Genomic DNA, 13,901 nt, shown 5'->3' with positions numbered 1-13,901 from the left:
TCGTCCCCCTACTCCAGCATGCCGCCGCCCCCCCTGCCCCAGCACGCCACCACAACGACCTCCCATTCCCAGTGCGCTGCCGCAGGCCCCCTGCCCCAGCGGCCACAGCCACGACCTCCCTACCCTAGTGCGGAGCCGCCTAGCCCCTGCCTCCGAGCGTCACTGGTCTTCGCGCACAACTATCCCACTGCTGCCTGACGAGCCAACTTCATAAATGAGGCTAGCCACGGTGGTCGATCAGCGAGGGATGGCCGGTCCTTGCCACCGGCGGCCGCACTCCTGACGTGTCCCGAGCGATTGCGCCCATAGAGGTTTGCTCCCATCATCCTCCTCCTCCTAGATTATGATGGAAATGGCGACAACATCTAGTAGGTCCTCCTGTGCCTTTGCTCGCCCCGCTTTCACCACCGGCCAGCCTTGCAAATCCATGTAATAAATTTCAGGTAAAATGTGGATCCCTGTACAAAGTTCAGCTAAGTTCAGTACAAAAAGTTCAACTAATTTCTGGCAATGTTTAAGTTGAGTTCAGTGAAAATTCAATCTCAGTTCAGTCAAAAAAATTAAGACAAAAGTTGCATAAAGCCCATTCTGCTTGCGCTGGTGCACTCCTGCTGTTTGTTGCTGCAGCAGGGTGATGTGAGAGAGAGAGAGAGAGAGAGAGAGAGAGAGAGAGAGAGAGAGAGAGAGAGAGATGGAAAAATGGAATGATCTTCCACATTGACTAACTCGTGCCACACTCGGTTCAGTTTCTTGATTTAGTCCAATTCAATTCCTAATTTTGGTTCAGTTCAATGACTGCTATCTCTCTTAGTTTTGATGTTTAATTACAAAGTCTATGTACATTAACAGCAAATAAGTTCAAGTATATCAATAAATGGAAGTTTAGGTATATGGAATTTGATGCTTGTTGGGTGTATACATGAGTATAAATGGATTTTCTTCTTGTTGAACGAAGTTGAACTTGTCGTTATGCGTCACGGCCGGGGGTGGGAGGCGTGCGGCGGCCGGAGGTGGGAGGGGCACGGCAGTCGGGGGTGGGAGCCTCCCTGTGCAGCTGTGGAGTTCGTCCTGGCTGATCTGCTTTGGCCGTTCAACTTTGCGTCTTCCGCTCGGCCAGCGCTCAACGAGGAGCCCCCCGGTCTCGCTCGTGTGTGGAGTTTGGAGTATATTCTATGGATGTGTTCTGCTCTCCTCTATTTTCAACTGAACGTGCTGCCATGTGTGGATTTCCCCTCTAACTCCACAACAAGTTGAATCCCAAAAATTATAATGGTAAGTGCAAGATTCAGTACTGTCCATTTTGATTTTCTATAAAAAGGCCAATCTTTGTTGTTGCTTCACATACACTAGTATATGGGAGTACTAGAATCCATCCACGGAACAATCAAGAAACCATAGATATCAGCCCACCACTGTGTTGCGGATGTGATCTTTGTGTGCTTTTGAGTACTGTAAAACAATAGTATGCTTCTGGTTGCTGCTTGCTTCCACTGCCAACTTGTGTAAGTGCAAAAAGTTTCATATCGCAAGTTCAAAGAGGGTTGTATGCAAGTTCAGAAGTTTGTTTGGAGCATCTTTAGGTGTTTTTTGTAATGTAGTAAATAGTTTTTAATACTGAAAACAAACCTAGTGAAAAAATGTCCAAGCGACCATCATTCTTGCCTCCTAACCCCCGCCGTCAGGTCGCGGTCTCTTCTGCCGTCAGGTCGCAGCCTCTTCCGCTGTCAGGTCACAACCTCTTCCTTCTGCAGGTTGCCTCCTTGTACTGCTGCAGGCCATGCCTCATCCCCCATTCTCGTGTGGTCGCCAACGAGGTATCCTACTACAATGGTGGTCACCGCCCCAGAACTCTCTCCGGTTCATTTTGATCTACTTTTGCACAATTGTTCTTTATTTCACGAATTTTGTTATGGAGGAGGTGACCAATTGTTGATCCTGAAGTTTCATCGCAAGATTTTTTGTCTCTGAATTTTGCGCCAATTCTTGATCATGAAGCATCAATGCTTGAGCACTGGTTTTACATGTCTTTTACCTCCTTGTGGTAATGTGATCATGTTCAGATTTTGCTTCAGTATTTCTCTATAAGATAAAACATAAAGGAATCAAGTGTATAGATAAATAAGTTCAGTACATGGATTTTTGGTTTGGTCAATCTGTTATCTATGGATTTTATTTGGCCTAGATTGCTAGGTGTATATCTTGTTGTGCCAAGCCAATCAAAAACAAAAGTGTTGCTACTCTAATTCACCCCCGACACCTCGACAGTCACCAGGCGTGACGCACCTCCTCCCAAAGAGGTGCACGCCTCCCCGCACCTCCTGCTGGCGACGTGACCACTTCTCGTGGCAATGCGCCATGTGTGGACCATGTTCCGATGTCGCCCTCCGCGCCTCAGCGCACAGGCCGTTCAACTCCGTCACCTGAGGCCATTCACCTCCGCCACGGACGAGGTCAGTTCGACTTCACTTACTACACCTATTGCCACTGAAAACTGAAATTTGATTATTGCCACTGATTTCTTGTAGTGCCTTCCATGAAATAACCTGACAAAATAATACTGGACATTGTGCACTAAGCTGAAGAAGTGTTGTCAGTACATTGATTTTTGTAAAATATCGTCAATTCATGAAAAAAGCAAAAACACAAATAGACATTGTTCTCCTGTCCGTTCGCTATGTATTCTATCATCATTTCAAAGATAAGAAATTCCCTTTTCTTCAATATGTATTGTATCGTCAGTTCGGTGTGTGTTTTTGTTCTTTGTGCTCCAGTACACAGAGAAGAAAATATCGTCAGTGCATGAAAAGAGAATTTCTATACTAAACTCAGTATTAGTTTGGTGTGTATTCTGTTGTCAGTTTGGTGTGTATATTTATTCATTCTCATAATTTTATAAAATCGCATGCACTCTCTGTAAAGCTAAATTCAGTTAAAAAGGTTCATTTTGTAAAATGAGTAGACCTAGCACACGGGACATGGCAAGGATCCCTCCGTTCATGAACATGACTGACTGACTGGTACCTCACTTTTCCAACACATGCACACATACTGGTTTGAAAGGAAAAAATTGTTTTAATTAAAAACAATGACCAGTATGAATTAAAAACAATGATCAATTCGAAATAAAAGAAATGATTAGTTCAAATAAAAAATGCCAGTGCATCGTCCCTCCACCACGCGGCCTCCGTCGTCGCGGTCCGCCCGGTGACGTTCACCGTCATCCATGGTGGCCTGCGACCCCACCGCAGCCACCCGTCCTCGAACGCCCTCACCAACGCCTTCAGTTCAATCCACCTCCCCTTTCTGAAAATCTTTTCCTTCAGTTCCACCGTACCTAGAAAATTAGTTCAATCCATATCCCTATTTTTGAAAACACGTACACCCTTATTTCGATCTAGGAGAACGGCCATTTTCTGGAGGATTTTTTTCACTAGTGTCCTGTTTTGTTGTCAATGCTATCTAATTTCAGCAGTGTCATGTTTTGCTGTCGATCCCGTCCTCGACATCCACGAGCGCGAGCACCCTATGTCCGGCAGCGAGATGAAGGCCACCCGTGATCCCTGCTACCCGTGATCACTTCCACCTGGTGTGAGTTTGCTGCCCAGAACAAGCACGGCCAACTACAGTTCCCGTTGGTCGCCTTGGCCACCCTCAGTAAGAAATCAAGATTGTAATATGTAGGCGCAAGAACATGAATCCCTATTTGAAATGAGTACTCTTTTGTTTCAGCCAATACTTCTTACTTTAAATTCCACAAGTGGATGCATATAAGAACAATTTAGTAGACTAATAGTGGTACATCAGTATGTAAAGGACGATGTAATTACCACAACCTCAATGATTGTAGTATTTTTTTAGGATTGAGCTTTGGCTTAGTTTGTTAGGTATAGTTAGAGAGTATCTATTGAATTTATTTAGAGGCCTACTGTTTAGAAGTTTGATGAATTGTACACTCATCAGTCTGTGTGTGTGTGTGTTGTTATTTAGTTCCAGTGGATGTGCGTGACAAATCACTTTACTTTCTCAGTTCAGCTAGTCTTCCTCTTTAAGTTTGGGCTTCGCTCACCTGTTCGTGCTTGACAAAATCGAGCTCTTCCATGGTTCACAGTCCAACTGCTAGCCCCGCCTCTGGTCGCTCAAAGAATCGCGTCCAGGCCACCTCGTGCTCCATAGCTGTATCCGGCGGGGCTGCTCATGCGACGACCTCCTCTTCCAGGTCCGGCAACCCCCTGTACTTCCTCAATGGCTCAATCTTTCAAAATTTGATCCTTTTTTTGCAGGATGCCGAAAAACAGGATGCAACATTTATGAAGAAAGAGATGAATTTAGAGGAAGATGCAACACTGGAACGTAGAAGACTCAGTTTACAAAAAAAACTGAAAAAATAGCAGGAATAGGCAGCAGTTTCCAAAAATGAAGGTATAATAAATTTCTGAAAAATGCTATGAAATTCTTAGTGTTGCAATTCAGTCCTGTTCATTTAAGTTTCATAAAAGAAGTGCATCCCAAACAACAAGTAAAGTTTGACAACAAACCTGTAGTAGTACATCAGTATATATCCCATTAGCAAAAATCATGTTATGGTGTTTTCATAATTTCCTGTATTACCAAAAAGATGGTGCTTTGCTATTTCTCTATTAGTGTTTCTGTTAGTTCCTGCAAATTGAAAGAGCTGTGGAACTGACCCGTTGGCATTTTTCCGTAAAAACTTTGATACTTGTTTTTTCCAATTCCAGGTTTACATTCTAGCATACCTTTTTTCTCTTATCAATTACTCATCTATCCTTCCTTGTAGATGGAGATGTGTGCATGTATACATGTGTTCTGGACTTATATGGTGGTGTGTGCATGCTACTGTATCCTCTTCTAGCCACTCTAATCTACACCCTCAGTACAAGCCGATGCATCGCCCAGGTACACTGGAATGCATATGTGTTTCTTTTGTGGTGATGATTTTGGGAGTAAACTATGGAAAAATTAATAAGGGAAATATGTGTTTAGATCAGTAAAGTAGAGATCTAAAATGTTCTTATATTTCTTTACAGAGGGAGTACTCAAGTCCAGCTTGCAAACCAGTAGCAGTTCTATAGTGCAAACATGCATCAAATTAAAAAAAACCAAACCTGACTTGAAGCAAATTCATATCTGAGTGTTTATTCCGTAGCTCATCTATACTCATATAAACCCATGCATATCTGGGTGTTTATTACTTCCAACTTTGAAGCTTGACATGCATATTTGGGGATGGTTTCAGGTACTAGTTTGGAACTGTATCTAACCCATACTATAAAATATTTCAGTAACTCGACAGGCGTTGCATGGTTCAGTTCGATGATGACAGGAGGCCTTTTTATGTTTTCGTGTTGTCAAATAAAACAATTTTTTTTTGGATATGCAGCACTCAAGCCGTTCCCCTTACCACCACAAGCCGTTCACCTCCGCCACACGAGGCCGTGCAATGACGCAACTATCAGAACGTTCACCTCTGCCACAGGAGGCCGATGCAACGCTAAGAATGTGTTGTTCTTTTTCAGTACATGTTTTGTGTGCTTTTTTGTACACCTACTTAACGATTCTATGTCCAATTTCCCCTCTTTAAGTGTTCTTCCTATAGCACAACAGGAGTTGTGTGTTATGCCTTAATAAGCATTTGAGAAAACCTTGTATGGATCGAAACTAGCATATGTTCTATTCTATTATTGTAAATGAAGCTCCACTTTAGTTTTGTTTGAGGTTACTTGACATAAAAATTAGTATATGTTCTATTGTAAAAACATATCTAAAGTGTCATGGTGCATGCTAGCAGAAATCTGAAAATACACTCAGTTCAGTTCCTATATTTTATTTAAGTTGAATTTAGAACTATTTGCAACTGTTCAGACTCGAGTGTTCCTATATTTTATTTCAGTTCAATTTAGAAGTATTTACAATTGTTCAGACTTGAATTTACAATGGAAAAACATTTGGAAGTTTAGCGAGCGAAAATTCTTGTTAGATTCATTTAAAAAGTGTCGTATAGTTAACCTTTTATATATAATAAATTCATAATGAAATGTGGGAACAATTCAATATGTGTGTGTGTTAAAAACATATCAGTACAGAGAAATTTGGTACGTACTCGTCGAAAAAAATCGCATCAGTTTGAGAGGCACGGAAAATAAAATTTGGTGCCAATAAAGTTCGATGGAAAAAACAACTTTAAAAGGAAACGTAAGAAGCTCACAAATTAATTCTGTGACATTGACGTCCAAGTTCTACAACTGATCTGTACAAACAAAAATGGTGGTCCGTTCTATAAAGGAAATTGGTTTAATTAAAAATATTGATCAGTACAAGTTAAAAACGGTGGTCCGTTCAGAATAAAAGAAATGACAGAAATTCAAATTGTAAAAGTTCAAGCAAAAGGAAACCCCATGCAATTCAAATGGTAAAGGTACAAATCATAAAATAAGAGAAGTCTAGAACATCGTTGTAAAAAAATGTTTAGTTCAAAAAAAAAGAATAAAAAAACATTTTATTTTTGAAAAAAATATCATTCAGTTCGATGATATAAACCATGCAAGTACAGGGCCGACGATACAATAACATTTAGTTCAACAATATAAACCATGCAAGTTCAGGGCTAGGATACAGTAAACCGTTGAAAATTTACGAGAAAAATATTACCCCAAAACAGAGCAAAGTCTAGTTAGTGAAAACACGCTTAGTACAAACCCATGCAAGCATCAGTACAAGTATCTTTTTTCGGAACAATTTAAAATTACTCTCCAAAAAATAGCTCAGTACAAATATACACATATATCAGTACGACTACTCTATTTTTCAGACGAGAAAACAGCAGGATCCATCATGCCGTATTGAAGATTACTCTTAAACAGTTGCGAAGTAGAGAAAATGTCCAACATGACTAAGTTTTGCATTTTCGATAGCTATCCAACGGTATATTATTTGCCCCATTTTGAAAAACTTTAAAAAAAACCGCGTTCAAAACCAATTTTAACCATATTTGAATTCGTATTTAAACCGTAAGGAATTAGAAAAAAATTCTATATGCAAAAGTTGTGCATTTTCCATAGCATTCCAATGCTGTATCATTTGCGTCAATCCGGCAAACCATTTGCAAGAAATGGTGAAAAAACATTTCGCCCAGAATTTCACTGTTTTTCGAATTACTTTTAAATCATATAGAATTTGAAAAAATAGTAGATATATGGAAGATGCGGATTTTTACAAGCTTTCCAACGCCATCTCATTTGCTCAATTCTGACAAACGTTTGAAAACTAAGTCCAAAATACGATTCGGGATTTTGGTTTTGAAAAAAACGGTTTGTTCAAAACTGCTCTTAAATCATAATTTTTTTGCAAAAAAAATTTATTAGATTGTAATGTGGATGTCAAGAGCTTTCCAACGATATATTACACTCCCCGTTTTGACAAAAAAAATTGCAAAAAAATTGGAACTAAAGAAGACGATTTTTAACAGCAATCGAGCAAATGAGGCTTCAAGTGCGTACTTGTTAGTTAAACCTATGTATAAATTGTGACACTAAATACGACTAGTAAGTAGTAAAGTAGCAGTACTAGTATACGCCGGTCAAATTATTCATCATATCCAGTTTCAAAAAAATATATTCATCATGTGCACACATTGAATTGATGTGACAACACGCTGCGCGTGAGGTGACACAAGAATCCCGGAGACGTGTTCGGGTATTCCGGACTTCAGATTTGGAGTACTACTTATCTATCGAATTCTTTCATCATTCACTTAAAACAGTCTATTGATCATACATTGAGTACCATATAACTGGCATTACCGATGCAAGTCGAATAAGGATTGGCCGGTGCTGCCGGCTGGCGTCAAGTTCGATCCCATGGATCAGGAGCTGATCGAGCACCTTGAGGCCAAAGTGAGTGCTTACAGCGCGAGATCTCACCCTCTCATCGATTTTTTCATACCGACCATCGACAGCGAGCACGGCATATGCTACACCCATCCCGAGAAACTTCCAGGTAAGACACTGATCGGTCGTCTACTTGCACAAACATATTCCTTTGTTTATAGCTCTATTTTTCTTTTTAGACGCAGACCTGGTGAAGCAATTACAATTTGATAGTTAATAAAAAGTGAAACAAGTGACTGCAACATGCCAAAGATGTTATGAAAATGCCAACTATGTACACTGAAACCTGTATTCGACAATACTGTAGGTATCACATTGAGTGGCCTAAGGAAGCATTTCTTCTAGCGCAATTCCAGGGCGTTCAAAAGGGGCACGTGGACGCGTCGCAAGATACTTGCCGGTGATGGTCAACGGCCGGCAGACGGGCAGCAAAAAGCTTCTGGTGTTGCACACCAACAAGAACTTCGACCAGCAGAGGACCAACTGGGTGATGCACCAGTACTACCTCGGGGACCTGGAGCAAGAGAAGGAGCAGGAGCTGGTCCTCTGCAAGATTTTGTACCAGACGAACACTAGGGCGAGGAGTAAAAAGATTATAAGTTAGTTTGGTATTGGTAGTTGTACTACCTTGTCGTCCGCAAGTTGGTATTGTTGTTAACGATATTTTGGTATGAACTTGCATTTGCTTCCAACCATCATGCCGACGGTGGACGTGGATATAAAGTTGAATCATTTGTATCAAAACGAATTTTCAGGTTCCTGAGTTTTATTTGATGGGTAGCATAAGCACCTGTCGTTTGAATTCCCAGTTCTCCATTTTTTTCAAAACAAGTGCATGCACTTATTATCACGATGAAAAAACAATATCCCTGCTGCATCCCAGTTATCAGCCTGTACTTGCAGAATTATCTCATTTATTGAGCATGTATATTGTTTTTTCAGTTCGAGCAAGTTTTAACTGGGCTGTAGACTGCCCAGGCTTGGTTTTGTCTTTAACAGGCCCAGCCCATGATGACAACGGGGCACAAAGATCCAGCAGGTATCTACTGGCCTCTGGCCCGCCAGCGTTAGTTATATTTTGTCTTACAATATCCGTAGGCAGTTTTTTTACTGAATGAAACACACAGCCCAGTTCTATTTTCCTCTTGAAACGCATGTCCTACATCCGTTTTCTAACCTCTACCTATAGTTTTACTAGTTCATATACAAGTATCATTATATTGAAAACACATAAAATTCCCTTTTCATATTTACACCCTTATTTTTGTTGTTTTTCCCACCCAGCGCTGATTTTTTTACCACTGGTTTTTCCTTAAACCAACTCAATTGTCCCACGTCTTATTTGCTTACAAAAATAAAACAATTTTTTTGGCAAATCAATAAGTTCTTAAAAAATGTTCGGACTCCCTGAAATATGCAAAATAAGATTGAACTTTTTGACCGTGGTCCTAGGCAGAAAATGGGCTGTAATAAATTACTTAAGAATTAGCAAATGGGCTGCAAATTATAAAAAAATAGCAAATGGGCTTTATGTTGTCTGCTACAGATTTGGAGGCTGACTTGTGGGCTACTAAGTTCATGCGTACACAAGGTTTCTCAAAAATAGAAACTTAGTCAACAATCGACTCTACCAGTTGAGGCAGTCCTGGATTAAGGGGTCCTCGGACAGCCAGACTATATACTTTGGCCGGACTGCTGGACTATGAAGATACAAGATTGAAGACTTCGTCCCATGTCCGGATGGGATTCTCCTTTGCGTGGAAGGCAAGCTTGGATATTTGGACGTGTAGATTTCCTTCTCTATAACCCTAGCCCCCTCTGGTGTCTATATAAACCGGAGGGTTTAGTCCGTAGGACAACAACAATCATAATCATAGGCTAGCTTCTAGGGTTTAGCCTCTATGATCTGTGGTAGATCAACTCTTGTAATACTCATATCATCAAGATCAATCAAGCAGGAAGTAGGGTATTACCTCCATCAAGAGGGCCCGAACCTGGATAAACATCGTGTCCCCCGCCTCCTGTTACCATTAGCCTTAGACGCTTAGTTCGGTACCCCCTACCCGAGATACGCTGGTTTTCACACCGACATTGGTGCTTTCATTGAGAGTTCCACTGTGTCGTCCCGATAAGGCTTGATGGCTCACCTCATTATCAAGGATAACATTACCTCCGGAGGATCCTTGGATGTAGGCCAAACTCTTCGGCTGGGCGATCTCGTCATGACAGCCCGTCCGGCCGTCACGCCGACGATGACATCGCAGGTCATCAAAAACAACCTCCGCGTCAGCCCAAAATTTGCCGAGCAGATGGATCCAATGGATCTCTCCTCCTTGAACGAGATCTTGGATCGCATCACCACCCTGGGGGTATCAACGGATTATGATTGGATCGGGCTTAAACCCGACCTAAGAGAGATTAACTCTCCGCCGGTCACCCATCAGATAGTGGTGGTGGAGGAAAAAAATGACAATTCTTCCTCTGTTTTGAGGATGAACTATATCCGGACTCCCGAGCTCGCTGAGCCGGACACCCGTTTATGGGAGATCGTGGCCCAGACTCCGAACTTAAAATCGGGCAGCATGCCACAAATATTGGGCAATATCTTGGAGCCCGAGCTGCCAAGCTCAGGAGCTCCTTCGCCCCTGGGTTCCAGATTGGGTCAGGACGTGGACTTAATTTCACCCACCCACCCAGATGCAAGCGATCTTTCCCATATCAGACAAGAGCCCCAAGAGACAGTACACCACTTCTGGGCCAGATTCCTCCTTGTAATGAGGAAGGTTAAGGACTGTCACAAGGAAGACGCAATCTCATTCTTTTGCAAAAATTGCACGGATAGGGGAATTCTCAATGCCATAAGTCGCCGTGACATAGCACACTTTGCCGACCTGGCGGCCATAGTACAGAAGTACTACACGATGGAAAGCACCTAGAAGACCCACACAAAATTCTGGGATCCCCCGGCCCTAACTAAACCCCTCGTCCGAACTAACAGGGTGCGCTTTCGCAAGTCACCCAATAGAATTACATAGAAGCCAAAGCCCTTTGCAGGGCATGGAACCGTACTGGAAGAATGGCTCAATAGGCCGTGCAAAATTCATAGCACACCGGACACCATACCAACACATAGCCTCAAAGCATGTTGGATACTCCGGCAGGTGGCCAACAACGGCGAGGACCTTCTCACCAACAATACCGCAGTACACCATCCCGCAGAAAACAACAATACAGTACTTACCGTCTTCGAGACTTTCGCCTCAAACAACAGGCGCAAGCGAGCACTCCGCAGCCTCGCCGAAGTCTGCCACGTCGCAGCAATAAATCCGTGGAACGATACGGCCATAACCTTCGACGCCAGCAACGAACCTCAATTCCGAACAGTCCGAGCACCAGCCGCCACTACAAAAAAATTCACTTCCGTGATGATACGTGTTTGTCATAGTAGGTCGCGTTTTTTGTCATGCATGTACATCCATGACAAATTTATGACAGAATCAAGATAGTCATACCTGTGCTATCATAGAAGTGTTCCATGACATTACCAAAATTATCATCACGAAAGTGTCCACTTCCATGACGATAAATCACGCGTCACAGAAGTGCTTTCGTCAAGGGTGACCGACACGTGGCATCCACCATAACGGAACGCCCTTAAGCTATCGGGTCGGATTTTAGATCTGACAACCCGTTAACAGCCACGACCAATGCCGATTTTTCACGTGTAAATTTCTCATTGGCTGACGGATCCACGTGTTAGCTCCGCGTTGGCATAGGTGTCACTCATCCAACGATCGAGATGGGCCTATGATATGTTGACACGTGGACCGACCCAAAAGTGGCCCACAAAGTTTAAATGGGCCGGCCCAACCGAAGGCCCATAAGATTTAGCAGACCATAATGGGCCGGCCCAGCTAAAGGCCCACAAAATTTAGCAGACCATAATGGGCCGGCCCAGCTAAAGGCCCATAAGATTTTGCGGACCACAATGGGACGTCCCAGCTAAAGGCCCACAAGATTCTGCAGACCATAATGGGCCAATCCAGCTAAAGGCCCAACATTCTCTGTCAAATCGGCCCGTCAATGGCCTGGTCTAAACTTGTCATCAATGCGGCCCATGGTCACTTCTGGCCCGTTAACAGTCCGCTAAGTAATTGAGCCGAATTATGGCCCGGTGTATTTCCGGCCTGTTAAAGGTCCGGCTTCATTTGGGCCCATTTATAGGACATTAAAACTTTCGGCCCATAAACGACCGTGAAGGATTTGGGTCACATTCGGCCATGTCTGTCATTCGGCCTATTAGAGGCCCACTATAGATTTGGCCCACTTTCGGCCTATTATCATTTTCGGCCCGTAAACACCGGACGTAAACCATGGGCCATATGTGGCCCAATATCATATTGGGCCCATTAACGACCCATATAAAAATGACGATAATCTATCCCGACCGAAGTTCCGGCCTATTAAAGGCCCGTGTATTAGGTCGGCGCATTTACGGCCCGTCCGAATTTCGTCCTGCCAAATATCCGCATCGTAAAAGGGCCACCATTTCGGCCTGCTAAGTCCAGTGGGTTATTTGGCACAATCAGGGCCCAATCTTACTTTCGGTCTATTAAAGGCCCATGTTTTTAAGGGCTCGACATATTTACACATGTAAATGGCCTACTTTTACTGAGGGCCCAAATTATGTTTAGGCCTGTTAAAGGCCCACTATGGGCACATGCCTACCAGAAAAATTTGAAAGCTTATGCTAATTTAAGCCTAGATATTTTTAGTGGGCTACATGCCAATTTCGGCCCGTAATTGTTTTTAGCCCAACTAGAATGGGCCCGACAAATGTTGGCAGGTTGGGCTCCTACGAAGGTTTCGTCCGAATACATTACTAAGATAAACCTACACTATACAAAAATAGCGTCATAATTACTACAGCCTGTGGCAGCATCATAAATGCTGTATCACAACAAAATAAATTCCAATCATACAACAAAAGGCCTGTTGGCATAAAGTTTACAGTCCTTCCAGATAAAAGCACCATCAGATGTATAGAAGCACAGATCATTTGACCTGAGTGCTAATGTTTCAGGCTGTAGAATCTAATGGAGCAACACAATCTCCACCTTTTTTCCGCCATTGCTCTTCAACAACGAAGCGAATGTCTGATAGTCTGGTTTCATAACCATTCATATCTTGACGGCATTTCTCAACCACTATTCTTGTTTCCGAAACAACGTCCATTAGGGATTGGACTTGTGTCTGGAGCATAGATATATCACTCTGTCTAGCAGAAAGATTTTGTTCAGTAGGCGATTTGGACGAGGTTACCTTGACAACCAACCCAGAATTATGCAGGAAGGTGCTTTTTGCACTGTTAGTGGAGAGATACTGATGCACTGCAGCAAGAGGTGACATTGTGCCTATAGTAGCCTCGTCACCTTCAGGTGGTTGTCGCTGTTCAATCACTTGTTCCATAGCTTCCTGAAAGTTTGAACTTGTAGATTAGTGTACCAGTGAGTTTCTAATGAGATAAAAACAAACAAAGTAGGTTAAACGTTTATACATAAATTATTTTGGTGAACTACTGTAATACATTAGCATGAATTGTAGTGCCAACTACATAATAAAATCACTTTCGGAACATAAGTCCATGTAGCATGCCTACTGTATTGTCTATTTCCTCACATTCGTTGACATCTAAGGATAAAGAGACGTGGTTTAAAGTAGGATGAACATAGTATGGCATCATTCATATCATGGGAAAACAGATATAAAACAAACAGGCTATTTTATCATTGTGTGCGCACGTGAACATAACAACTAGATTACAGATTTAGACCAAAAGAATATCCTTCACCTCTTTTAAACCATGTAAGGTGAAATGATACGTTAAGACAACTGTGTATAAAAGTGAACAGAGTAACTGAGATTGGCTGCAAACCAAGTAGTTAAATGAACACATCATAGTACCAATCAGTTCAAGGCAGGAGGAGTAAGGACTTA

At 42.4% G+C, this 13,901-nt stretch overlaps 1 long non-coding RNA gene across 3 annotated transcripts; it reads left to right on the top strand.

Annotated features, from left to right (window-relative positions):
* The first annotated feature begins 12 nt into the window (after window positions 1-12).
* Window positions 13-4,928, top strand: LOC119275919. Of its 3 annotated transcripts, XR_005136001.1 has the most exons (5): window positions 13-311; window positions 1,752-1,814; window positions 2,266-4,216; window positions 4,281-4,419; window positions 4,796-4,928. It is a non-coding gene; the product is annotated as an uncharacterized LOC119275919 (long non-coding RNA). The 3 variants fall into 3 exon arrangements; XR_005136000.1 differs by having other exon boundaries at window positions 1,752-4,216; XR_005135999.1 differs by lacking the exon at window positions 13-311 and having other exon boundaries at window positions 994-4,216.
* The last annotated feature ends 8,973 nt before the right edge of the window (window positions 4,929-13,901 follow it).

This window comes from Triticum dicoccoides, chromosome 3B, assembly GCF_002162155.2.
Source record: "Triticum dicoccoides isolate Atlit2015 ecotype Zavitan chromosome 3B, WEW_v2.0, whole genome shotgun sequence".
In the NCBI taxonomy this organism is placed as follows: domain Eukaryota; kingdom Viridiplantae; phylum Streptophyta; class Magnoliopsida; order Poales; family Poaceae; genus Triticum; species Triticum dicoccoides.
This window is presented reverse-complemented; position numbering and strand designations above follow the sequence as displayed.